Source organism: Euprymna scolopes, chromosome 5 (genome assembly GCF_053919585.1).
Source record: "Euprymna scolopes isolate OS-2025 chromosome 5, ASM5391958v1, whole genome shotgun sequence".
NCBI classification, from domain to species: domain Eukaryota; kingdom Metazoa; phylum Mollusca; class Cephalopoda; order Sepiida; family Sepiolidae; genus Euprymna; species Euprymna scolopes.
In genome coordinates, this window is record NC_136486.1 from 49,821,794 (window position 1) to 49,842,248 (window position 20,455).

A 20,455-nucleotide genomic window follows, 5' to 3' on the forward strand; every position below is an offset into this window, starting at 1 on the left:
TTTAGCAATTTTAACCCGAAAGGCATACCTAGGGAGGCAACAGGAGTTTTCCCTGGGATTCCGTTCTACTGCTTTTTTACTCATATCATGTTTAATGTTTGTGCAAAATTTCAAAAAATTCCCAGGCGTAGTTATCGAGAAAAGTGCGGAAAGGCTAACAGACGAACGGGCGGCCAGACGAACGGGCGGACAGACGAACGAATGAGCGTGAATTTACAGGTACACCCTCTTTTTGTCGGGAGATCAATAAATATAAAATATTCTAGATAAGTTAAATGGATTTATATAGGTCGGTATTATTTATAAAGGCCTCGATATTATAATTTATTCAATTATAATAATTTACATAGAACACTGACTATTACGTGAGAAAATAATTATTAACTGATAAATATTAAACGGTGAGACCTCCACAAAGCAAATCTTAAAAAATAAATAAAAAGCTCCCCGACATACGTTTTTAACAGTTTCTACGTAATATTACAAATGTTTGGAACTTATGACACCATCCAACATATTTCCTCTTTCTGCTCACACCCAAACTTGAATATAATGCTAACGATTACATGTCTCGCTACGCCACCAAGAGGTAGGGTTTCATTTTACGTTAAATTTATGTAGGGAAGTGATCACCCGCGCTAAAATGTTAAATTTTAATTATTTTTTTAAAAAGTTTCCTCTTTTCTATTATGTTTAAAAGCCGTTGAAGCGTAGAAGCCCTCAAAATAGTACATTTTGATTTCTTTTTAGGAGGTAAACTACTCTGGACTGGGTCGTAAATGACACCAATAGTTTTTTTTTTTTTTAATATGTAAATGATCAAGTATTTTCTTTTACATTAGAAAAACATATTTATTTGTTGTTGTCTTTCATTGTTTTGAAAACAATTCCAATTTGAAATGAAAAATAAATAAAAAATAATCGTAAATAAATAATTTTGGACACAAAAAACGTAGTTTATTTTAAACCAAGTTCTAGGTTTAATCACGAAGAATGGGGGAAAGAAAATATTTTTTTAATGTATAGGTAAACCTAATAATCACCATCCCGTCATAATTTTTTTTTTCTTTTTCATCTTGTGTCAACTATTCCTGCGGATTATTGAAGTCTAAGCTACAAGATTATAAAAAATATTGAAAATAATCATTATTTAAAGATTTGGAAGGGGGTTCAGTTTTACATATAACGTTCTAGTAAATCGATCCCCAATTTTGAAACTGATTTATAGTCCCGATTTGCCGTTGGTTCATTCAGCCCCCCCCCTGGATTATTATTATTGTCAATTTTTTTTGCGACTTTTCACTTTGAAAAAATTCGGTTTACTTCGCAACTTTGTCATTATCTTTATTTAGTTTACCCGTTAGCCCGTAAAGGGTAAGATAAAAAATGATAAAAATAAAAAGTGATTTTGAAATTATATTGTCTTTTATTGTTTTGAGAAAACATTATTTTAATGGATGAGTGAGAAAAAATAAAACTCTGGAAGACTCCAGAGTACTACTTCAAGCACTGATTAAAATTAAGCACTACTAAAACCAAGCGTCTACATCCCCCTCCTTGAAGAGAAAATATTTTTAAGTAAGGCTTGAAAAAAATTAACCGTCAGAATCCACAGAAGCGCTACTAAAAGCAGTAAATATGGTTCTATATTATATACCTATATTTAAACCATTTTTTTTTAATTAAATGGGGTTAATTACAATTATTTTTAAAGAAAACACGTTAAAATTAGTTAAAAGAAAAATATTGTTTACCTTGTGTATGCTTTGAAAAGCAGCAGTGGCTTTTAGTGTCGGATTTAAACAGGGGCGGTCATAAAATAGACAAGCAGACGATTTTTTTAAACCGGAAGTCACAAACCGGATGGACGATTTAAACGCCCAAGCAAGCAAGAGTTTTATAATTATAAGATCTATAAAGTACAGACATACTAGGGTTGTATTCGAAATATTGCATTTTTTACGAAGTCGAACAAAACAATTCAAAATGATTTGGAATATGTTTTATCATAAATATTAAAGTTTGATAAACAGAAACAGCTCTCCGTCGATTATTATACAATCATTCTTTCATTCAAAGCTATGGACTTACTACATCACTTCGATACACGTACAAAGTGCATATGAAACATCGTCTACGTGCAAACATAGATTACGAAAACAATCGTAACTATAAATAAGTCAGCGTCTTTTATAAACACGCCCATGGAAACATACACAACCAAACGAGTAAACAGAGACATAAATAGCTTCGGCAGTAAACTAGATAAGATATAATATATATATATAAGAATTATGCTTGTATAATTTTATCACTAAAATATAGAGAAAAATAAAGATAAAATGAAAGCCAACATTAAAAGTACACAGAAATAAAACCGTTTAAATATAAATACTCTACAGACAAACATACTCATCTCTCTCTCTCTCTCTCTCTCTCTCTCTCTCTATATATATATATATATATATATATATATATATATATATATATATATATATATATATACGAGAGTCGTTCCAAAAGCAGTGCCTTTTATTTTTAAATTAAAAAGTTGAAGAGCTACGAGCAAAGGAGTGCTACGATTAACACAATAGACATTTGTGCTCCATAATTTATATATCTACATAATCCTCACTATTCGCAATGCAGTAAGACAGTGAAGAACGAGAGAAGGCGGTTCACTTTTCGACGGCTGCAACTACGGAGCTATTGTCGGGAAAATACTGTCCAGGTGATGCCTCATTCACACGCCCGAACACGTGAAAGCCTGATGGTGTCGAGTTGGGAATATACAGTGTGTTATGCAGCATCGTCAAGCAGAACTTTGTCAAAAATGTTGTGGTCTTCAAACTTTTGTGTAGCCTGGCGTTATCGTAATGCAAATTGAATGTTTTCTTTGTCTCTGTCTTTATACTGGCAATCTGAACCTTCAGGTTAGTCCAGCTTTCAACACGACGTTCATTGTTGACAACCAGCACTTATTCGAAGAAATCCCAGAAGACGGCGCATATCACTTTTTCTGCAGATATCTACATCTTAAACTTCTTCTTTGTTGGGAAAAGTGTGTGTAGCAATTCCATCGACTGCCGTTTGGACTTCGGCTCGTAATGGTGACGAAGAATCCGTTACCTTCGCTTTCGAAGTGATTGTGTACTTTGTGTTCGAAGTGATTCAAAAAGTCCTCACATACATCCCTCCCATCATTGATCATTTTCGTTCTACGTGAACATTCGTGGAACCCACCTAGCACACTGCTGTATCCTAGAGATTACAACATTGTGTCTAGTAAGTAGGTACCCACATTCAACTAGACACGCATTTCATTCACTCATCCGTACTTGTAAGGTCAGAAATGCAGGTCAAGCAATAAAAGTTCAATAATAATAACATTAATAATAATGATGATAATAATAATAATAATAATAATAATAATAATAATAATAATAATAATAATAGTAATAATAGTAATAGTAATAATAATAATGCAATAGCTATCTCCTCTGATCCATTCGGTGGAAATAAAAAATAGAAGGCATGAATTTTGGAACGACGCAAGTATATATACATATATATATATATATATATATATATATATATATATATATATATATATATATATATATATATATACTTAATTTACTCACATAAAATAAATATACGAAAGTATAAAAATGTATGCGTAAGCTTTAAGTATTTACTTCAAAAATGCTCAATACGTAGGTAGAGCTAGTTAGTAAGTTATAGAATGTATATGGCGATTAAGCTACACTGAATATTCCGCGTTTCATCCACTTTAGGATTCTTCAGGCTTATGCGCATAAGCCTGAAGAATCCTAAAGTGGATGAAACGCGGAATATTTAGTGTAGCTTAATCACCATATACATTTTATAACTCACTATATATATATATATATATATATATATATATATATATATATATATATATATATATATATACAATTCTAAGAACATAAGTATCTGCATTTTACATATATACATCTGGATTAATACCAACGTTTTTTTACAAATGAGTCACTAAGTATAAAGTCACAGATGCCACTCGAGGACAAGAGTTGGTTAATGTACCTAGTCAATGGGAAAATATCGTAGTAATGGTTAGTGGTGAAAATATTGAAATTTGGATTACTTAAGGCGACTGCTAATAGAAAATTTGTTCGCGTTGGACTTGAAGACGACCATATTGTAGTCAGTTGGAAAGCAGGAAAACGGAACAGAGTTCCACAGGCGTGCCGTTATAAGAAAGAAGCTTAGTTAATGGAATCTACGTGAAGGTTTATACACAGATAGAGTGTGGGAAATTATTGATAATGGTTTCAGAGGGACGAGTATTTTTGGTGACAGTCAGGCAAGTGGAGCCAACAGATTAGCGCTCAGACGAGCACTTGCCATGAAATTAATGATAAAGGAAAGAGTGGCACGCAACGTTTATACTGTAAGAAAGAGGCCGCAGAGAAGAGAAAAAGACATCCTCACTAGGCGCCTGTCCCGATATGGCAACAGTCCTTGGACGTACTTGACTCTTATACAGATAGAGAATTCCATCAGCAGTGAGATATCTACTGGAGCGGTAGAATGATGCCACCATTTTTCCAGCAGCCTTGGCAACGGATTTAATGTACGTGTTCCATCTCAGATCAGGAGTAAGGGCCAGTCCCACAAGGTTGTAAAACATGGGTCCTCCTCAACACGATCGGGGGGGGGGGTCAGAGCTTTGATGATGTAAAGCTAGAAGCATGGTTTTAGATGCATTAAAAGTAACCACCCGTTTTGCCCCATTGTCGCAAGTGTTCAAGATAATAGGAGAGAGAATTAGAGAGATCGTGATCGTTTGCGGCCTTGGAAGTGGTGCAATAGATTGTAGTGTCTTCAGCATAAATGTCTACGAATGATCTTACGGTGAAATTTGGGAGATCATTAATGTAGATGAAGGAGAGATTTGGGCACGGAATGGACACCTGAGGGACTCTAGCATACATGCTCTGATCTTCTGGTTTGTGCCCATCAACTATTACTTTTCTGAACATATCAGAGTGAAATAATTTAATATTTGAAAAGTTATTACCTAAAAATTATTTTTAAATATCTATTTTTCTTTTAATTATGTATTGCTTTATTTACCTAATTGCTTTTCTCCCACATTTGCGCTCACTAACTCAGACCAAACAATACTAGTGTGATGCTTCCTTCTTGGAGTAAATTGTTGTCAATTTGCGATCTGTGATTCGTTTGCTATTTTTCTCCAAATACACGCATTCTTCATATTTTGAATCAATGACTGCCCACGTTTTATTTTGCAAAAAAAAACAACAAAAAAAAAACTGTCAACGTCATACGTTTTAGTATATATTAAGAATAATCATATATATAAAGCGCCGCCTAGCGTTGAATGTTAGCAAAAGGAGTAGACAATTTCCATTCAATTCAACTCTGAAATGATTCCAAGGAAACAGCCAAGTTTTTAAAAATTACAAACGTTAACTTTGACAACTGAATTCTTTCTTTATTTCAGTTAGAGAGAGAGGAATATCTATAGCGATACTGTCTCCCTAAACAGGTGAATTGAACTTATATTAAGTAGAATATGTTCACAATATACAAAGATAATATATATATATATATATATATATATATATATATATATATATATATATATATATGGTAGCTTCGTTCAGACGTGACAGACTATGGATACCATCTGTAAGTGCCTGCACGTGGAATCTTTGTGCAAGAGTTGTGCAATTCCAAATCACACTTCTCCTGAGTAGGACTTGTTAAATACCAGTGGAAAGTGAAGCTTCAGGACGATTGGAATCAATGTCCAGATAAGCGAAGGGCACATACATCGCCAAGAATTTCTAAATAGCAACATATCTCGTACTAGCCAGGCTCAACGTTGCTTTTACTTCGATGATCTAACGAGAAACGGTGTGTCAATGTTATTATCATATATATATATATATATATATATATATATATATATATATATATATATATATATATATATATATATATATACAAGCATGGATGCCCGGCGTTGCCCGGGTGTTTGTAGGTGTATGCTGAGCAGAAAAAGTGGTAGTACGAAGGAGGGCTCGGACTCGTACCGTCTTTGCTGTTACGACCACCGCCAAACCGAAAGTGACGTAGGTTTTAATTAAGGCTAAACAATCGACAAGAGAGGATCGCTTTCGGAAATAGCGACTAAAAAAGCGACGCCGCCTGTAAAAAAGTGCCCAATTTAAGGTGAAGATATTAATGTTTTTAGCTAATTTTTCGATATTTGTCGTCTGAAAGGTCGCCCTTCAAAACGCTACTGACCTTGTGAAAATTCGTCGCCTCTGTCGAAAGTTTTAGACAGAGATGCAAACATACATTCATATATACATTTATATATTGATAACTCAAATTTTCACCCCACACCGATTAAAAAGCGTGCCCTATGTCTGAATACCCTTTATGTAAAATTTCAAATATTTAAACCGAAAATTGTCTGAGTAATTTGGTAGAGACCGAAGCGGTACATTTTTTTAAACTTTGACATCTATTATAACCCCTTAACATTTATTGTTTTGGGCTCAAATGAAGTTATTACGTTAGATCCATGTCCAAGGAACCTATATCTAAAATTTCAAGTGTTTATACCGAACATTGGACGAGGAGTTTTGTAGAGTTCTCAATGGGAAAATCGTTGAACTTTGGCCCCTTAACAGCTAAATTTCTGGCCAAAAACTTATTACAAATATTTTCCCACATCTCAATACTGTCTATCCTATTTCGAGTCTGTAGACTGAAAATTGACAGAGTTATTGTGTAAGGAAATGTACACAGAAAGACAGACACACAGACAGACACTTTCACTTATATATATATATATATATATATATATATATATATATATATATATATATATATATATATATACTAGCATTTCAGCCCGGCGTTGCCCAGATGTTATGAGGTGTATGTTGAGCAAAAAAAATAAATATTATGCAAGTATAAATCATGCAGCATAGCTGCATGAATATCTTTACACGTAATAGTTAACGCTAGATTATCATCCCAATAAGAAAACCGAAAAAAAGCTAATAGGGAATTAATTAAAATGAATGTTTAAAAGAATATGCAAATTAGCTCGATCTTTTGCTTGTAAATGCATTTCCACAACCCATATATAAGAAAATTGTGTTTTCTTTTTAAATAAATAGAAAAGAGGCTTTTTAATATGAATATCGATACACACGAAAGAAAAAAGAATTTATAGGGGTATAGATAGATATATGTACTCCTTCATGTACGCATGCAAACAAATATACACTCCACAAATTCTGAACGTTGCATTTGAAAATGTAAAATAAAGTTTTGTACATATACAAACACAAGGACAATATGCCTGAGTCTATACATACGCATATGCAGAAAAATATAATAATACTACATTGGTAATAAAATGAACTGTAAACCATTTCTGTTTGTATATATTCATGATACGAACTAATAAAAAATGCACTCAATTTTCGGGAACGTGAGATTCATAAGAGTGAAACATACATATCTATTTGTGTGTGTGTATGCGCACTTTGTGCATGTGTGTCTGTGTGTTTTTGTGTATGTTCATCAGAAAATGTTGTTTTGTTGTTACCTGTCTCATCAATGTGACGAACGCAATTCGGTATCGGAAATAGAGGAAATATATACTTTTACAGAAAGTTGTTTATTTGCTTACATTTTGCAATCGTAATACATGTGAGAACTCAATACTCTTTACGACAATTGTAAGACAATTGCATTCCACTATTGCATTTCACTACGTCTAGCAGAACGCATTATAAATTAGTTTAATCCTGGATAATGTAATGTAAATAATATATGTATATGCATTCATGATTTTAGATAAAGGCATATATATAGAGAGAGAAAGATAGAGAAAGAAAAGTATACCGGTCTTTTGACAAGGAAAACAACTTTCCCGACAAAACAAATTTCTCCCAAGTGTATGTTCTCTAAAACAATTAAAAGCAAATATTTATATATGTACACACACACACACACACACACACACACACACACATATATATATATATATATATATATATATATATATATATAAATAACTACTTAATTTACTCACATAAAATTAATATACGAAAGTATAGATTTATGCGTAAACTTAAAGCATTTACTTCAAAAGTGCTCAATACGTAGGTAGAGCTAGTTAGTAATTTATAAAATATATATGGCGATTAAGCTACACTGAATATTCCGCGTTTCATCCACTCTAGGATTCTTCAGGCTTATGCGCATAAGCCTGAAGAGTCCTAGAGTGGATGAAACGCGGAATATTCAGTGTAGCTTAATCGCCATATATATTTTATAAATTACTATATATATATATATATATATATATATATATATATATATATATATGTATATATATATATATATATATATAGAGAGAGAGAGAGAGATTAATAGATAGATAGATGTATGGATTATTAGTGATTTTTGTTTATACAAATAGGAAGTATAAATGGAACAAAATCGTTTTAGTAAATATTGCACTCATTTGAAAGGATGGGTCTTGCTTTTTTATGAAAATTATTAATTTTTATTCTATTACAGAAATATTATTTGAACAAAAAGCAATTATAATCAACTATTATTATAAAACTCGAAAATGAATCTCATAATGAAAGGGATTAATCAATATATTTGTCAAAATATCAACGGAAAAGGCCGCATTGGTTTGATTAAATTAGTTTTGTGTACAAACATGTATTATATTTTGGAATCTCACACAAAAATTCCAGTCCTGGATATGACCTTAAACTATATCCGATGGTGAGGCCACAGCTTGCAGGGCTTAGGGAGTTTGGAGCCAACCTTTAATTGCCATTGCTCTCAGGTCCACTTTGACCCGGAGTGGTAGCACCTGTTAGGGTCCCAACTATGGGTTAAATAGAATACGACTTAAAAACAAATATACTATATTAAAAAAATTGTACACCCTGACCCGGAGTGGTAGCACCTGTTAGGGTCCCAACTATGGGTTAAATAGAATACGACTTAAAAAACAAATATACTATATTAAAAAAAGTGTACACCCTGACCCGGAATGGTAGCACCTGTTAGGGTCCCAACTATGGGTTAAATAGAATACGACTTAAAAAACAAATATACTATATTAAAAAATTATTCTTCAAAATCACCAGACTCGTCATTAAATAACCTGAAAAGGGTTGATATGCCGTAAAACAAAACAACCAACCAACACAAAAATTCCGGCTTCAGCCGTATTCTAATAAATCACTTTCCACTATAAATGCACTAGCATTTCAAATCTTCAATATTATTCCATAGAATAGTTCGATATTCTTCAAATAAATTGGTTTTTATACAGTGCTGTCAAAAAGAAAGTCCGCACTTGTCATTTTTTTTCAAACATCGCAAATTTAAACTAAATTAAATGTAACTGTTTAAACAACCTATATCTCATTTGATTCGCCTTTTATTCCTTTATGATTATTTTACTAGTTCATATTTGACTTCAAATTAAAGTATTCTAGCGCTCACATCTAATTTGAAAAATAGTTTTAACTTTTGAAGGCAAAAAGCAACTCCGCAGTCACAAATGAACTTTAAACTAGCTTAAAATATCCACGTTTAAGGCAACAAAGCATCTCTAATCGTAATTGGTATTGTTCCCAGGTTATAAAACGAAGCATTTAGTCCATGTACCTCGAGTCTCTCTTAATTATCGTCAGCAGCTTATTAATCTCCCCACTTTTGGTTTATCAAATCGAGAAATCGGCCGCAGATTGAAATGAGATGTGAAAACGGTACGAATCACCGACAGTGTTCGTGATACCTCTAAATGTTGTTATCCTAGAATTACTATTTATAGGGAAGTCAAAGCTATCAAGATCTGCAGCCTCAGAAACAGATGTATATGTACCTGTGTGTTGTTTCTATATATATATATATATATATATATATATATATATATATATATATATATATATATACATATATATGTACAGATTCGAAATTTGATATACAGGGTAATGAGATTTGGGAAAATCTGTGATCGGTTTTCGGCCAGAAATTTGGCTATTAACGGGTCAAAGTTCAACGATTTAACCTTTGAGAATTCTACCAAACTCCTCAGACAATTGGGAGTCTAAACACTTGAAATTTTAGATATAGGTTTCTTTTGAACCCAAAACAATAAATTTTAAGGGGTCATAATAGGGGTCAAAGTTTTTTTAAAAAATTGACCTCTGCGGTCTCTACCAAATAACCCAGATAATTTCTGGTCTAAACATTAGAAATTTGATATAAAGGGTATTCAGAGATAGGGCAAGCTTTTTAATCGGTTTGGGTCGAAAACTTTTAGTTATTAATATATAAATGTATGTATGCATGTTTGTATGCCTACCTAAACGTTTCCCAGAGGTGACGGATTTTACCAAGATCAGTATCGTTGTAAAGTTCGATGTTTCAGACAACAAATATTGAAAAATTACCTAAAAACATTAATATCTTCACCTTCAAATGGGAACTTTTCTACAGGGGGAATCCCTCTTTTCGACGATATTTTCGAAAGTCATCAATTCCTTTAGATTGTCTAGCCTTAATTTTAAAAAAATCACTTCCAGTTTTGCGGTGGTCATAACAGCAAAGTGTTCCCCGCGTTCTTTTCCTCCTTTGCGGCACAGGTTCGAGCCTGCCTTCCTACTACCACTTTTTTATGCTTTTTTTTTTTTTTTTTTTTTGCTCAACAGAAACATCCAAACACCCGGGCAACGCCGGGCTGAATGTGAGGATATCTATGAAAGTGAACGTGTCTGTGTGTCTGTCTGTGTGTATGTCTGTCTGTGTACATTTCCTTACGCAATAACTCTGTCAATTTTTAGTCTACAGACTCGAAATGTGATATACAGAGTCCTGAGATTTGGAAAAATCTTTGGGATCGGTTTTCGGCCAGAAATTTGTCGATTAAAGGGTCAAATTCCAACGATTTTATCTTTGAGAACTCTACGAAACTCCTCCGACAATTTTGAGTCTAAACACTTGAAATTTTAGATATAGGTTCCTTCGACATGGATCTAACGTAATAACTTAATTTGAGCCCGAAACAATAAGGGTTAAGAAGGCATCATAGGAGTCAAAGTTTAAAAAATTGACCGTTTGTTTTTGGTTTTTTTTTTTTTTGGTTTTTTTTTGCTCAGCATACACCTCCAAACACCCGGGCAAAATCGGGCACCTATGCTAGTATATATATATATATATATATATATATATATATATATATATATATATATATATATATATATATATATATATAAATATATATATATATATATATATATATAAACATGAACGTACCTGTGTTTCTGTGTGTACATTTCCCTACACAATAACTCTGTCAATTTTTAGTCTACGGACTCGAAATTTGATATACAGAGTACTGAGATTTGGGAAAATCTTTGTAATCCGTTTTCTGTCATTCGGTCATTTGGCTGTTAAGGATCGAAAGTGCAACGATTTGACCTTTGCCAACTCAACCAAACTCCTTCGACAAGTTTAGGTATAAACACTTGAAATCTTAGATATAGGTTCCTTGGATATGGATCTAACTTTATAACTAGATTTGAGCCTTAAACAATAAATGTTAAGGGGTCATAATAGATATCAAGTTTTTAAAAATTTACCTCTGCGGTCTCTTCCAAATTACTCAGACAATTTCCGATCTAAACATTTGAAATTTTACATAAAGGGTATTCAGAGATAGGGCAAGCTTTTTTAATAAGTGTGCATCGAAAACTTTTAATTACCAATATATAAATTTATGTATGTATGTATGTTTGCATGTCTGCCCAAAACTTTCGACAGAGGTAACTGATTGATTGAGATTGTCGGACTGGCTTCCTCATTTTGGTTGTTATAGTCACAACGTTTCGGCCGTTTTGCCCTCCGGCCTTCATCAGGTGTTTTGTATCGAACTGAGGAACCGTTTATTATTATCACGGGGGTATTGTGTTCAGACTCCAGCTAGGCTCTGGGACATAGTTGCTGATTCTCTGTTTTGAATGTATCTGTTTTGAATGTTTTGAATGTCAACCTCAATCAAGGAAAACACCTCATCTACAAAAATACAGACAATTACTAGAGGTTACAGATTTTTACAAGATCAGTATCGTTTTGAAATTCGACCGTTCAGACGACAAATATCGAAAAATTGGCTAAAAACATTAATATATTCACTTTAAACTGGGCACTTTTCTATAGTGGGGGGTCGCTTTTTTCGCCGATATTTTCGAAAGTATTCCTCTACTTTCGATTGTCTAGCCTTAATAAAACCTTCATGACTTCCGGTTTGGGGTTGTATCGTAACAGCAAAGAGGTTAGGGTTTTTTTCCGGTTCTTTTCCTTTTTCACGGTACGGGTTCGAGCCTGCCTTCTTACTACCACTTTTTTTTTTTTTTTTGCTCAACACACAAATCCAAACACCCGGGCAACGCCGAACTAAAATGCTAGTATATATATATATATATATATATATATATATATATATATTGTTTGCCGAACTGTTCCGACCCCAGTTCCATGTCAATACCCAAAAAACTTGGCTGCCCCCATTCATAATTTAGGAAGGTTATCATTGAAAAGAAAAATGATACATAATGATCGCAACGTAAAACGACTCAAAATTGTAGAAGCTTTGTATATAAAAACGAAACGTCCAGCAATAAAAAGTATTAACTACGATTTCAGTCGTGATATTTAAAGCGACTAGGTATGTAATTTACGATAAAATATTTTAAAGCGACTAGGTATGTAATTTACGATAAGAAGGCCGCAGGGAAAGATTTTTAAAAAATGTAAATTTTATATTGTAAATTTCATTATCTTGTAATTATAATACTCCTGTTTAAATTTTGTACATAGATACAATTGCACACGCCTTAAACACGTGACCACGTCTCCCCAAACGCATTTTTTATAAATAGCAACACGTTTTGAAACCCAGCAAAAAAAAAAAAAAAAAAAAAACTGACTAAAGACGACTGATGTTTCAGTAGAAAGCGCCAGCGGAAAATGCATCAAAATGTAGCATACGGATCCTACTTACGAATATTCGATAATACTGCAAAAAATATTAATACATAAATTGAAAATAATCGAAAATAAAGTCGTTAAGCAGAAACACTATGTGCTTTTTTAACAATATGCAGCCATGTTCACAATTATGCAGCACCAAAAAAGAAAAATCGAAATTATTATGCAAACTTATTTATTTCAAGGTTAGGAAGAGTGAAGTATCCGTTAAATGTGTTGTAGATGGTAGGATATATTGAAGTTTGGCCTCTAATCTATGTGGGAAGACAGACTTTCTATGGGATTAAGGTTTGGGATTGGAGGGATAACTTCATCACTGTAATCTCTTTTTTTCTCAAACAATCCCATTAGAACTTTTGTCGTACGGCATGGGGCATTGTCTTGTTGGAAGATGACATAACTTGAAATATTATTATCAAATATTTTAGTAAATAGTAAAAAGGTCTATCAAAAATAATATTTTAGATTGTGCATGATAGACCAATCAATCAACACAGAAAGAAATTGACAAATCTGCAAAAAATAACGTGATTAAGATATCCGTACGTCGTTTTCCTGAGTGTTTTGTCTTAATACTAATGGCCGACCACTGATCATTCTAAAAACACTAAAGGATAAGTTGTAATGAGATTATAAGTCAAATAATGATATACTCGTATTTCTATAAAATTGAAAGCATTGATGACAATGGAACTAACTTAATTATATAAGGTAACACCTCGGAGGATGTATATAAAAATTGGGTTGAAGAAAATATTGCTATAGCTTCTAGGCAAACAGTGCCACCATAGCATTTTCTACACATGAAAACTTCTTTCTACCCTTGCATGTGTACACTAATCCAGTGCCTAAGAAGTCATGCAGCCGCTTACTATTACGCTTTCTCTACCAGATTTGAAAGATGGAACAACACAATCAGGATTAACTGCCTCTCCTCCCCTACGGCGAAGATAAACCGCACCAGGGGTGCAAAAAATCTTATGAAAAAATGAGTGCAGAGATATTATGGATGTGTATTCACAAATAAAAATTCAATTTTTTCTTTCAAAATTTATGAAATTTACGCTGCTAGCTTACTTGACTTGGCCTTTTGGCCAAGATCAAAGTGTAGTATTTGTTCTTCAGATACTGCACTTCCATTTCTTGTTCTCTTTTGGTGGAGGAGCAGTCCTTCACGACTGAGACAATTTTTATTTTTGTACCTTTTCTCCACGTTAAAAAACGACCCTGGTGTCTAACTCTGTCCCGTGGGGAGGCATTGTAAATAGGTACTTCAAATTTACTTTCATTAGATAAGACGATTTTTGCCCAATCATCAGGTGTCTAGTTTTCATGCTTTGGGGTTTTCTTTTTAAAAAAATTGCAGTCGTTTAATCAGTATGACATCTACCTTGCTTTGAATCCTTTTAATCCCATTTCTAGAAACCTTTTTTTTCTCACTCTTCAAACTGGTATGTTTTTGTTTGCATCCTCCCTAAGTTCAGCAGGAAGCTCTGAAGAACGTTTCTTTTTATCTGCAAGGGACGCTCTTTCTTGGCAAATGTAAATTATTTTCTGTTTTTTTTTAAGTGAATGTGTTTCCTTGTGATATTTAATCGTTGTTTGAACTCAATTGTTTGAATATTCTATCTTCCTGGCAATTTCTACATGAGAACATCCTGCGCCAGATAAATAAACAATATGTGCACTTTTAATCACTGAAAACTTAATTTCAATTTAATATACTGTTATAGCACTGACAGGAATCAAATATTACTTGAAAGATAAGAAACAAATGACAAGGAATCATTTTGAATATTGAAATGAATTTTGTATGATACCCCAGCTAAAAACTCATGAAAAAAAAAGTTTTAAAGCAAATAAATACTACGATCCACTGTTAAATATTTTACATTTCTTCTAAAGTGTTCACTGCAGGATTCGCAATTTTTAAATGCGTCGGTTTTTTACTATTATCTAAGTTTTGTTATATTCATTATAATTTTGAGCATGGCTGTATGTTTTAAAGAAACCTTGCTGTCTAAATACACACTATCTCCCCCCCTTCTCTCTCTCTCTCTCTCTCTCTCTCTCTATATATATATATATATATATATATATATCATAATCTAATAATTAAAATTTTATGATGTGAAATGGTTAAATTTCAAATCTATAATTTAATTAAATGCAAGACAAAGAATACATTTCAATAAGTATATCTCTTTAAGCTATAGGTTTTCGATGTTCACTCATCTCCTCAGAGGGAAAAATATTAGCTGATATTATAAATGGTTTATACCTAATTTGCTAAATACAATAAACATAGAAAACTATAATTAAATTTTTTGAAAGTTTAATTATGATTTTCTATGTTTTATATATATATATATATATATATATATATATATATATATATATATATATATATATATATATATACATCGACGTTATATATTAGCAACAACTCTAATGCGCAGTTTCTTTGCCAGCCTCTAATTCTTATTCTAAGGTTACCAATCTACGATCCGCAAGACAAATATTTCCTTCTGGATGTTTTTTTTTGTTTTGTTTTTGTTTTTCTGGTCCGTCAGTTTTTTTTGTTTTTTTTTTTAAACAGGGCACACAAGTAAAATAAAAGATTTTATCTAGGTCATTACACACATTGGGGGAAAAATGGGTCGATCTGCGTCATAAAATCTATTAATTATAATTCTATTTTTTTTAATATTATTTGCAGCAAAAGACATAATTTCCTCCTTTTATTATGGAAACGAAAATGATGACTTCATTCTAAATCCCATTAGAAAAAGGTCTGACAATGAAATATTAACTCAATAAAAAACGCATCATTGTATTGGCAGAGAAGTATTAAGAAAATGGACTTCATTATATTTTGAATCACACAAATATGATTACTGAATCGTTTAAACAGGCCATGCGGGCGTTTCATATATAACTTTGCACTAGAAATATTATAGCAAAATCGATATTAAAAAAAACTAACATACCTCGTAATACTATTATTTTAATAGGTCACCCTTTGTCAGGTAGTTATTACATCAACTAGTTTTGAACTAAGAAGAATGTGGTACAAAGTTTGAGGAATAAACGAATTCCCGCGAAATGTGAACAGTAATATATGTCGAGTAAGGTGTAAGTAATTATGGGGTCAACATATAAGAAATCAAAGAGACAACGGTCGATATGACGCCAACCGTCATGGATGGCAGAAAAACGAAGGTTTCAGTCATCATGTCTATGGAAGAACGTAATGTAAATAGTTAATTATGGAGTAAACATTTTAAAGAGAACTTTGATGATCAGCAAAATCAAAGTGTCCCTCTAAATCCTCTGTGCTCTGTTCACTTATTCCTCCTTAATAAGATAATTAATTAATTAAGAGATACTAGTTTTGGGGGGTTAAATGGGGGGGCACATGCTGAACTTAGTCATTTTTTATGCCTTGTTCAATTACGGGAAGCCATGCATACTTCACTTGTTTTTTCTCATGTCCAAGATCAATTGTCGAGCAGTGTTCAAGGCAACTCTCAGTTTCACGTCAGAGCATACCTCGCTTATGAGCCAGTCTGTGAGGGTGTGTGTAAGCGTCATGTACATAGCTCAACTGTGCACGTTGTTCTGTGTTTTTGGATACCTTCGTTCGAGCCACTCTTTTCGGGGAGTTCAGAGCATGCTGGAAAGTTTTCTTTGGTGCCGGAAAACCTTCTCGTTTTTTGTCTTTGACTGATTTATTCCACTATTAAAGGACGAAGGACACTGGTGTCGTTCGTCCGAGATCTTTGACAGTGGCAAAGCTCTTTCGGTATGGTAGTCGTTGTGGCATTTTTGGGGGTCAAAATAGAAGATAGCGATTGTCGTTTCTCTGTTTATCACGTTCTGCCTTCGCTATCGACTCTTGACGGATCTGCGACGGAGCGATTCTGTAGACAGATGGTATCCTGGTCGATTTACGGGTGCTGGAAATCGTCCTGCGTGCCTGATTGAGCACAACATAAACTTTTGCAACATGAGCAGAACGAACCTATGTCGCTCCGCAGTATTTGCGATCGAGTAGCACAGCGCTAATAAAAGATTACACTGAACGTATTAGAAAATAAATGTTAAGTTATTGACCCATTTAATTTAATAACTATTAAAAAGATGATACACGCATTATGTGGGGATACCAAATTGGTTAAAGGGAAAATTATTCCCAACCCAAATTTAGGTAAAAAATGCACTTTCGTAAATAATTGAATTCATTCAAAAACGTATCGCAAAAACAAAAAAACAAATAACATCTAAATAACTTGCGAGATATCCAAGCAGTCGGTGAGATGGACCAGCGGATAAAGAGGTCAGGCTCATTACCGTGGGTTCCAGATTTCGGATCTCGCTAGATTCAGCCACTCTGATGAGTCGTAGACGACGAAACACGTGTCAGTGGATAATTATATATTTTTAAATATATATACCGCTCCCCGTGTGAGGGTACCAAATAGGTTAAAGAAAAAATAATTCCCAACTCGAATTTAGGTAAAAATGCTCTTTCGTAAATAATTGAATTCATTCAAAAACGTATCGCAAAATCAAATAATATATATATATATATATATATATATATATATATATATATATATATATATATATACTCTGTTACAATAGTAGTTGCCTAATCGCTAATGTATAACTTGCCTACAACAGAAACTGCAGTGTGTGTCTTGAGGAATATTACCAAATTATAAATTCAAAACTAAAAAAAGAAAATCAAATGCCCGATAAAAGAAAAACAACCCATAACAAATTGTAGGCATTTAAATAAATAATTTCTCTGCAATATCTGTCAATATACGCAGAGATACACACCATATAAGCAGATATGCAATCACATTGAACCGTAAAAAAATGCCCATCGAGCTTTTTTTTTATAAATTTTATTTATTTCGGACAATTATCATCATCTTTTATTGGTTGTTTCACGACGTTTCGGCCAACTATTCGTCTGGCCTTCGTCAGGTGGTAACCGCGACGGATAGGAACTCTGAACCTCCTGACTGCATTCACTGCAATTACTGCCTTCCATAGTTGTTGTCGTCTCGCCTCGTTTTTGGCCAAGTAAGCCTCGAGCCGGCTTTGGGTAGGATTGAAATCGCAATAAATAAAATGAATAAATAATACTCATCTCAATGACTTCCAATTAAATAATATATTCTATGTTTTGTTGCCATCCTCCCTAAGTTCAGTAGCAACATTTTTTTTTTTCAATTATCTGTCTTCCCTGGCGGCTGTAGACTGTTTAACCCCCAGTTCTCTATTTTCAAAATACTTTGTTGTGATTTTTACCCGTTGTTTTAACTCCTTTCCTTAAACATTCCATCTTCCTGGCAATTTCTACCTGAAATTATCTTTCACCACAAAAAGAAACAATCTGTGCTTTTTTTTTTTTAAATTTCTGAAATCTGCTTTTTTTAGGGGTATTTTATGATATATAACTGGCAGGAAACTAATATGACCTAAAAAATGAGAAACATTTTATCATTTAATTGGAATTTATGGAGATGAGTATTATTAATTTTTATTGATTGCGGATAAGTATCCTCATCTTTTATTAGTTGTTTCACGACGTTTCGGCCAACTATTCCTCTTCGTCAGGTGGTAACCGCGACGCATAGGAACTCTGAACCTCCTGACTGCATTCACTGCAATTACTGACTTCCGTAGGTGTTGTCGTCTCACTACGTTTTAAATAAAACTCATCTCAATAATGAATTCCAATTATATAATATATACCATTAGGTACGGACCTGACCATGGAAGATCAGATAATAAACATGTATTTATAAGACCAAAACATTCAACCTTGAACACTCTTCGGGGCCCGTGTGGCAGTGGATAGAGACGTTGAATCTCTCGGTTACAGGTGAGAATTGTCTGAAGATAACGGTTTCAATCCTACCCAAAGTATGTCAGAGGCATACTTGGCCAAAAAGAGGCGAGACGGACGACAAATACTACTCGGGCACCCATGCTAGTATATATATTGTTTTTAAATCCCCGAAACAGTGTTTCATGGTAAACAACTGATGATCCCTTGAAAAATAAAAAAAATTGGTATTATAGTAAATTCGAGAGAGTTGATGCAGTGATTGCAGGTGACTTACTGACTGGATGGTTTTTTAACGAATGATAAAAAGTAATTTTTTGTATAGTTTCAAACTCCAAAGACTATATATATATATATATATATATATATATATATATATATATATATATATATATATAGTGTAGTATATGTATATGTATATGTATATAGCGTAACATAATAGCTTTCAAGGTTTCAAAATTCAACTTTCTTCAGTTGGAAATTTGTTACATTTGAAAAGGAAAATTATTACAATATTCTTTCGTTTAAAGCTAACAAGTTAAAAGAATTAAGCTATCTTTCTTTGTGTTATGACGAAAGAGGTGTATATTTTACCTTAGATACATGACATGAGTTATTTGATATTTATTACTCACCAGTAAAAATATTATTTTGAATATCTTGCATTGTTTATATAATCGACATACCCCGTTAACATCCATCTTCTTATTAAGATAACCCTCCTACTGCCACATTGCTATATACAAACTGATTCACGTAAATTATATATATATATATATATATATATATATATATATAAAGAGAGAGAGAGAGAGAGAAAAGTGAACGTGTTTGTATATCTGTGTGTCTGTGTGTCTGTATATCTGTGTGTCAGTGTGTATATTTCCTCACACAATAACTCTGTCAATTTTAAGTCTGCAGACTCGAAATTTGATATACAGGGTACGGAGATTAGTAAAAATCGACGTGATTGGTGTTCGGCCAGAAATTTTGCGATTAAGGGGTCAAAGTTCAACGAGTTGACCTTTGAGAACTCTACCGAACTCTTCCGACGATTTCGGTTCTAAACACTTGAAATTTTAGATATATGTTCCTTGGACATGGATCTAACTTAATAACTTGATTTGAGCCCAAAATAGTAAATGTTAAGGGGTCAGTCATAATAGGGGTCAACTTTAAAAAATTAACCTTTTTTTGTTGTTTTTGTTTTTTTGCTCAGCACACACCTCCAAAAATCCCCGGGCAACACCGGACACCCATGCTCGTACACACACACACACACACACACAGACACACACACACACACACACACACACACACACATATATATATATATATATATATATATATATAAGCTGTGCTAGCATAGAACTCAATGCTTTTTGTGTAAACATACGAAGCTTGGGCACTTCGACGTGGTTTGCACATCTTAAATTTATATACCTACCT